This window comes from Octopus bimaculoides, chromosome 10 (genome assembly GCF_001194135.2).
Source record: "Octopus bimaculoides isolate UCB-OBI-ISO-001 chromosome 10, ASM119413v2, whole genome shotgun sequence".
NCBI classification, from domain to species: domain Eukaryota; kingdom Metazoa; phylum Mollusca; class Cephalopoda; order Octopoda; family Octopodidae; genus Octopus; species Octopus bimaculoides.
In genome coordinates this window covers 25,894,124-25,903,454 of record NC_068990.1, presented here as the reverse complement: position 1 = coordinate 25,903,454, position 9,331 = coordinate 25,894,124, and the positions used below count along the sequence as shown (strand labels likewise).

Below are 9,331 nucleotides of genomic sequence, written 5' to 3'. Positions count from 1 at the left end.
GGGGATAGCATCTTGTTATGTAAGAAATAGCTGTAAACATACATGCTACAATATATTCAAGTAAGTTTATGGCCCTGACTCCTCAAAAGGCCACACAGTTCTCCAATGTGTCTATCTATATTACATTGGCCAATCAAATTGTTCCGTTGAGTTGGACTTCATCTGCCATACATATAAAACATTGACCAATCGCATGGATTTTAAATAAGGTTTTGGCAGTCAGCTGCAGTCTGAGACTTCTCAAGAGTCTGTAATAACTAAGATAGCCAAAAGGTAAAACTGATAACGAAGTCTTGATATAAATCTATCTGCTGACCCTTCTGTGTATTTCAGAAAGGCTTTCATGGAATTAAATGTGTGTGTGTGCGTGCATGCACACATATGTGCACATGAAGGTGTGTGTATGCCTGAGTGTTTGTGTATGTGTGTGTGTGTGTGTGTGTGTTTTCTTTTCCTTTTTACTGATTTCAATTGTTCGTCCTAGGTCATGCTGGAGCACTGTCTTCCAGGCTGTTATTCTATCATATTGTACACACACATCCACCACCCCCCATTGCCCCTCATGCTTATGTTAGTCTTGTTCTGAAATTATCAATATCTGTCTGTTGAACTGCTAAGTGTGTCAAGGGACATAAATGAACTCAACATAGACAATGACACCAGTTTTAAACATACATATGTACACTCACTGAATCGTTGTACACGTACCTCAGAGACATGCGTATTCTCTTTGTTTGATATCTCAGTGAACAGTCGTGCATGTAACCACATGTGAACTTCTCTCACTGAAAATCCAAACATGACCTCTACATCTCAACAGCAAATGACAACTACAGTGTCCACTTGCTCTCCCAATGGGGAAGTGGACAAATTTACAAGCTGGACTTGTGGGCTGCAAGCAGAAGCATTACTTTACAGCCTCAGCTGTGACTGACCATCAGATGTGGTCGACATTCATGAGAAACATGGTGAACTCTTTGGCAGGAACCAGCTCAACCCACCCTGAATGAATACTGTAAATAAGTACAGTCATACTGGAGAAGAGTTATGTGACATCAAGGAATTGTTCATTCTTGCCATGAACAATCAGAAAGCGCACCATCCCCCGTCACTCCAAATTGCAGCTTAACATACACAGGGATATTTCATGTGCCTCTGTCCTCATTTTGGATGAACAATGATTCTCCCACTTCTGTTCATCCATCCTTTGGGTGGTCTTGTTTATCATCCTTTTAAGTGTCCAGAATCAACCTCTTCAAGCTTACACGATGAGGGTCACCATTTGCCAGTTTAGTCACTGATAACCTGACCATGCACCAGGTTGTACTGGGTTACATGTTACCAGTAGCACTCACAAGCAGCCGCAGACACATTCACATACGTGAAGTAACTACTCTGTTTATAACCATATGTATGAATATGTGCATGTGTGTGTGTGTGCACACATACAATGGCGTTGCAAGTGATATTTATATCAACACCTGACACCCTATACAAGATGGCTTCATTAAGGCTGTTGTTATCATCATCATCATCACCATCATCATCTTCATCTTCGCTGTCGGCATCATCATCAGTCTCATTACAATATGAGTGTTATCTAAGCAGGAGACTGTTAGCTGTCATGCTTATAGCACAGATAAAACACCCTCACATATATATATATATATATATATACACACACACATATACATAATTTACACATATATAAGTGAATAAAAATACCACAAAGATAAGATAAAATGTAATAAAATCTGTAGTTATGTGTGTGCGTATATGTATGTTTGTATTTATGTATGTGTGTGTATTTATATATGCGTGTGTGTACACATATATATATGGAATGCCTGTGTAGCTCTATGGATGTGTATAAGCATATATATATATATATATATATATATATATATATATATATATATATATATTGTGTAGCTATCAGACAAAGCAGACAGCGGGTTCATCAAGTGCTAACTTCAGTTAAAAAGAAGGTCGACTATTCAAAAGCTATCACATGTTCTAAGAGGAAACATGGAATCGGTAAGTTCGTTGGAGCATCAGACAGAATACAAATGCTTTCTATTTATTTAGTCTCACCGAGGTCAGCTTTGCCTTTCATTCATCCTGGGTCAATAAAACGCATACCAGTCGAGTACCGAGATACAAGATGCTGATATTGGTTGAACTGACTCACCCTCCGCCCACTGAATTTCAAGACACACAGCCATATTGGAGACAGGGCTCTGAATTGACGGAATGGTTAGAATATGGGGGGAAATACTTTGTCAGATTTGTTCAAGCTCGTTATGTTCTGAGTTCAAACCCTGCTGAGACTAACTTTGCTTTTCATCTCACCAAGGTTGATGAAATTAAGTACCAATCAAGTACTGGGGTTCACAATACTGACTGCCCCCTACTCCTCTCAAAATTGCTGGTCTTGCACCTAAATTTTTTATTATTATTAAGGTTGCAAGCTGGCAGAATCGTTAGCATGCTGGGTGAAATGCTTAGCAGTATTTCATCTACTGCTATGTTCTGAGTTCAAATTCCACCGAGGTCAACATTGCCTCCCATCCTTTCAGGGTCAATAAATTAAGTACCAGTTGCGTACTGGGTCGATGTGATTAACTGCCCCCTCCCTACAAAATCCAGGCCTTGTGCTTATAGTAGAAAAGATTATTATTATTATTGTGGAAATTTGAGAGGATTGTTACCACACCAGGCCAAATGCTAAGCAGCATTTCTTTTAACTTTACATTCTGAGTTCAAATTCTGCCAAGGTTGACTTTGCCTGTCATCCTTTTGGGGTCAATAAAATAAGTACCAGTTGAACACTGGTCCTGGTATAATCAGCTTAGCCCTTACACCAAAATTGATGGCCTTGTGCCAAAATTAGAATTTTTGGCAGTCAAAGTCTCCCAAACTGTTGAAATTCTCGTGATTACTCAAACACCTTAAAGTGTTTTGTGTCAAAGGCCCTACAAACACCACAGGCATGTCCCTTAAACCTTTAAAACATAATTATTCATTTTTTCGCAATGCGGTTAACCATGAGTTGAACTAAAACTAAGTCTCTATGCCACCCCTCAAACTGCAAGAAATCACACCCACCTTTTGTAATAATGAAAGGATATATTAGCTAGTCCTTGATAAAAATGAGATGGCCACATCGGGAACATCTTCGAATGTAAATCTGCTTAACCAGAGCTTACCCTAAAGTTCAACAGCAACAATAACAACCACTACCACCACTGTGCTAGTTATCTTCCAATATTAGTTTCTGACATTTTATACTTTAAAAAGCCAATATCATACAAGCATCAAAAGAACTTTGACTAACAACAACCGATTCATTGTTGTACAAACAATCAATTAGTTGATTAGATATTTAACTGATTGACTATCAACAAAGAAGTGATATTGAACCAGTGCATGTGTTTATCATTATTGGCATAATGACCCTTCCAAGACCACAATATCATACAAAATATTTATTAAACATCTCTGTTAGCTCTCACTAAAGTGTATGTGTGTGTCTGTGTGTGCGTGGTCAAAAGTGTACTTGTGTGGTCAGAAGTGTACCTATGTGGTTAGAAGTGTACCTGCATGGTTAGAAGTGTACCTGTGTGATCAGAAGCATACCTGTGTGGTCAAAAGTGTACCTGTGTGATCAGAAGTATACCTGTGTGGTCATAAGTGTACCTGTGTAGTTATAAGTGTACTTGTTTGATCAGAAGTATACCTGTGTGGTCAGAAGTATACCTGTGTGATCAGAAGTGTACCTGTGTGGTCAGAAGTGTACCTCACAAATAAATTGTATGTGTGTCTGTGGTTAAGATGTTTGCATCACAAATCAATGGTTCCAGGTTCAAATCCTATGTTAGAACCATTTCCTCAACTTTGCCTCAGGTTTGATTAATACTTTGTGAGTGGAATTTGGTAAACAGAAGCTGTGGGCAAGACATGTTCTTGCAGAACATTAGAAATGAATGACACTGTTTGTATGACAGTGACATACATTAACGATTATCATACGATATCCAGACAAGGAGGCAAACATACACACACACACACACACACACACACACACACACACACACACACGCATACAACTGGATTCTTTCGGTTACCATCTGCCAAACCCATTCACGAGATTTTAGTCAACCTGGAGCTAGAATAGAAAACATTTACCCAAGGTGTTGTACAGTGGGACTGAACCTAAGACCAAATAGTTGCAAAGTAAACTTTTAACCATACAACCAAACCGATGGATGGATGGCTGGATAGACAGAGAGACAGACAGATAAAGCAAGATAGATCAATAACATAAACACAAACGCATATACATACACACACACACACATACGTACATGTGAATATATATATATATATATATATATATACATACACATACATACATACACACACATACATATATATATACACACACACACATAAATGTATATATGTATTAGAAAAAATATACACACACACAAATGTGTGTATATATATGTGTGTGTGTGTGTGTGTGTGTGTGTGTGTGTGTGTGTATACATAGATACACACATATACACATAAATATATGTATAGATACCTATGTATGTGTGTGTATGCATACATACATGTGTGTGTGTGTGTGTGTGTGTGTGTGTGTGTGTGTGTGTGTGTGTGTGTGCATTTATACTTTGTTTTCATTTGTTGTTGGCTATTTTTGTTACAAATAATTACAAAAATCTTTTTATCAATAACGAGGTTTTTATAAGAGCTAACAAAATCATCACTTGCTTCATTTAGTTAACAGTCACAGGACATACACATGGCCTGGGTGTACAAAAGACTTGCTCAACATATGATGTGCTCCATAGAAAGAAATAACAATGGCCAATTTTTTTAAAAGCAATGTTGTTGTTGGTGCTATTGTTGTTGTTTATTACCAATTTCACTACTACTACGAATCACTCCACCCTAACGACTTTTGCACCTCATAAATAGCTAAACTACCACCAACACCAACACAACCACCCTCACTACCAATCCTGATATTGCTACTACTACCTATACTGCTATCGAGAATGCATGTGGTACTTACCAGTTAGGACATTCAGCTCACAACCATGGAAGTCATGAGTTCAATTCCCGACAACGCTTTCTGTTCTTCAGCAAGACACTCTATTTCATGTTGCTCCAGTCCACTCAACTGAGCAAAAATGAGTTGTACCTGTCACATTCTGTGTCGTGCTGAATCTCCCTGAGAACAATGTTAAGGATACATATGTCTGTGGAGTACGCAGCCACTTGCATGTCAATTTCATGAGCAGGCTGTTCCAGTGATTGGATCAACTGGAACTCTCATTGTTGTAACCAATGGAGAGCCAAGCCATACTATAACTACTACTACTACTACCTCAGCTATGATCACCACTGTACCAACACCACTACCACCAATACGCCAACACTAACATTACCACTATGTCACACAGCAAACTCTTCCTCAAATAACACCTTATTATCATCCTCAACATTTAACATCTGTTTTCCATGCTGGCATGGGTTGGATGGTGTGTCTTCTAGTATAGCCCAAGGCTGACCGATGCCTTGTAAAGGAATTTGGAGGAATTCAGTAGAGAGAAACTGTGTAGAATTCCATTGTAAATATGTGCGTTTGTGTGTCTCTTTGTGTTTGTCCCATGCTATTTGACAACCAGTGTTGGTTTTTTTACATCCCCCATAACTTAGCAGTTCAATAAAAGAGACCAATTGAATAAGCGCCGGACTTTAAAAAAACAAATAAGCCCTGGGGGGCAATTTGTTCAACTGAACCCTTCGTGACAGTGCTCCAGCATGGCTGTAGTCCAATAACTGAAACAAGTAAAAGAAGATTCAACTGAAGGAGATTTGTGGGTGACATACAGGGGGCTCAACCAACTCCCTGTGTACCATAAGGGTATTCAATTTGGGTCGACCTAGGGCTAAACAGCTACAACAGGTTTACATGTCCAGATCTTTTCTAGTCTAGGCACAAGGCCCAAAATTTGGGGGGAGGAGGTCAGTCAATTAGATCAACTCCAATACACAACTGGTACTTAATTTATCAACCCTGAAAGGATGAAAGGCAAAGTCAACCTTGGCGGAATTTGAACCCAGATTCTGCTGAGGTCGACTTTGCCTTTCATCCTTACAGGGTAAAAAAAAAAAAAAAAAAAAAAAAAGGCGGCGAGCTGGCAGAAACGTTAGCACACCAGGCGAAAAGCTTCACAGTATTTCGTCTCTTTATGTTCCGAGTTCAAATTCCGCCGAGGTCAACTTTGCCTTTCAAAGATTTCAGGCCTTGTGCCTAGAGTAGAAAAGAAAAGAAAACATGTCCAGACCATCAAAGTGCATTGACTGCAGTTCACATTGCAAGTCTAGGCATGCACAAAGTGGTCTGCAGATAAACGAGGATTTAGTATTACTCTCTAAGAGGAATAAAATGTAACAAAAACGAAAGGGTTTCTGGGTTGGGGTTTAAAAGGTTGTTTGATCAGGGTTGTTTTAGGGGTTGCACTACAACACCAACAACAACTGTAACAATTATCAACAGCATTGAGTTAACACCACCACCACCACCATCAAGAACATCACCACCTTTACGTCCACCTTCACTTTCACCACTACCGCCAACACTACCATCACCACTTCTTCCATTACTAATACAATCAGAAATACCACCACTTCTACCACCACCACCACCAACATCACCACTACCACCAACATCACCAACATCACCACTACCACCAACATCACCAACATCACCAAGCCTATCGACATCAACACTGTCATCAACACCACCATTTTCACTATACCACCACTACCTCCTATACCATTGTCATGTGCAGGTTGAAAGTAGAACTTTAAAAGACAATTGAGGATTTATAAAACAACAATTTGAACATTTCACATGATTTGTGTCTGAACAACACAAAGATAGACATAACAACAGCACCAAGAACAACAATATCAACAAAAGTAACAAGGACAGTGACAACTCACTGAGGGAGCATGAATCTGGTCATGCACCCTGCTAGAAATAGAAGCTAAATCTTATCCAAACTACAACCCTACCTCATCTGCAAGTAGGAAGGAAGCTTTTGAATAATGTCCTAAATATTCATTTTTGTTTTGTTTAGTTTTTTTTTTTCCATGACCATCCCCATTTAAATCTAAATAATAAAGTACAGGTATGATGGTGTGGTCATAGAGTTCACTTTCCCAACCGTGTTGTTACAGGGCCAGTTCCAACAGAGTGGCACCTTGGGCCAAATGTCTTATTATAGCCCTGGGTTAGGCTAGCATGGGTTTGATGAATATATTAATTACTGAGGCACTGTTTTACAGCCAGGTGCTCTTTCTGTAGCTAACCTTTACCTGTTTTTCCAGCCCCAGGGGAGGTAGGGGGAGGGGATTCTTATTTCACATCTTCAAAGACACAGAGCCAGAAGATGGTTTGTTGACACGAAATGACAACAGTGGCACCACTTGCAGCTCTGTGATATTTGGATAAGTGCAGTTGTAAACAATTGTGCAGATAGATGCATATGTGCACATGCACACATTCAACAGGCCTCTTTCAGTTTGCAGCTGCCAACTTCTCTCACAAGGCTCCAGTTGGTCCGGGGCTACAGTAGAAGAGACATGTCTAAGGTGTTCCACAGCAGGACCAAACCCAGAACCATGTGATCAGGAAATAAACGTGATGGTCATAGCTGGGATGTCTTTGATTACAGGTCAGCTTAAGCAGGGATGAGCTGAGGTTAAACAACATTAACATCAGCAACTACAGCACCAATGACGGAATATAAAGACAAAAATATTGGGGGCTAATTTAGGACATGAGAGCAGAAATTTGAGGGAATGGGGTTTGTTGATGACACTGATCCCAGTGATTGACAGGTACTTTATTTGATTGACTCCAGAAGGATAAAAGACAAAGATGACCTCGGCAGGATTTGAACTCAGAACATAAAGATTTGGAACAAATAATGCCAAGCTATGCTCTATTGATTATGCCAGCTTGTTGCCAATGACGATGAAGGTGATGACAGCACTGGAGCAGTGGTGTTGACAATGATCATGGTGGTGTTAGTGATGGTGGTGGCAGTAGCAGTGGTGGTGGCAGCATTGGGGTGGTGACAATGACGATGATGATAATAGTCGTGGTGGTGGTGGCAGCAATGACGATGATAAGTCATGGTGGTGGTGGTGGTGGTGGTGGTGGTAATGACGATTGTGGTGGTGTTAGTGGCAGTTTTGGGGTGATGATGATGATGATGGTGGTGGTGGCGGTGGCAGAAGTATGATATAAACACCGAAATGAGATAATGAAATATTTTGTGATTTAGAATAGCAGTAACAATTAACATTAACAAGCAGTTAAGAGTATCACAAAAACGAGAACAACAACAACAACAACAACAACAACAGCACCAATCATTTCAACAACAAGATAATAAAATATTTACAGAGTTGAAAGTTCAAAATTTAAATTGAAACTGGTTTTTTCTTGAATGCCACAAGAGTCAGAACGTTGAGTCGACTCTCAGACAAGGCAGGTTGATGTGTGCTGAAGACTGTGTTTTGGAGTTCTAACTAAACACACCGGATTACTGAGTGGAAAATACTTAGGAACACAGATAAGAGTATTTGATATTGTTATTATTGTTGTTATATGATATTATTGTCATTTTTTGTTTTGTTTTGTCGGTTTGTTTTTATTTCTTTTTGCTTTGGCTGTTTTACAGTTTTTATATATTTTTGTATTATTATGAAAGAGAAAGGTAGAGTGAAAGAAAGTGAGACACAGAGAGAGAGAGAGAGAGTGAGAGACAAACAGACAGACAGACAGACTATGCATAAGAGAGACAGAATGTGTAATGTGTATGAGAGAGGGAGAGAGAAAAGTTGTGAGGGTGATAAGCAAAATGAGAAAAAGAGACAGATACCAGGTCAGGTAAGAATGAAAAGTAGAGAGAGACAAACAGACAGACAGCGTCAGTCAGTTATGTGTGTGTATATATATATATATATATTTAATTCTTTACTGCCCACAAGGGGCTGAACATAGAAGGGACAAACAAGAACAAAGGGGCTAAGTTGATTATATTGACCCCAGTGCGTAACTGGTACTTATTTAATCAACCCTAAAAGGATGAATGGCAAAGTTGACCTCGGCAGAATTTGAACTCAGAACATAACAGCAAACGAAATACTGCTAGGCATTTCGCCCGGCGTGCTAACGTTACTGCCAATGCACCTTATATATAAATATATATATGTATGTATGTATATATATATATAT

General features: G+C 39.3%; 1 protein-coding gene and 1 long non-coding RNA gene across 6 annotated transcripts in view; one reads left to right on the top strand and one right to left on the bottom strand.

The window, feature by feature from the left end:
• The window catches only part of LOC128248883 (uncharacterized), a 47,719-nt gene that overhangs the window by 16,076 nt on the left and 22,312 nt on the right, over positions 1–9,331 (bottom strand). The gene's annotated exons all lie outside the window — the stretch shown is intronic.
• Positions 1–9,331, top strand: part of LOC106877481 (heparan sulfate glucosamine 3-O-sulfotransferase 5) — a 471,645-nt gene that overhangs the window by 456,170 nt on the left and 6,144 nt on the right. Inside the window, exon 1 of one of the 5 annotated variants that reach the window (XM_014926405.2) lies at positions 8,418–8,672. The exons of the other annotated variants lie outside the window; for them this stretch is intronic. The gene's annotated coding sequence lies outside the window, so the exon portion shown is untranslated. Of the gene's footprint in view, positions 1–8,417; positions 8,673–9,331 lie in introns of those variants that run through there. 5 annotated transcript variants of the gene reach the window in all.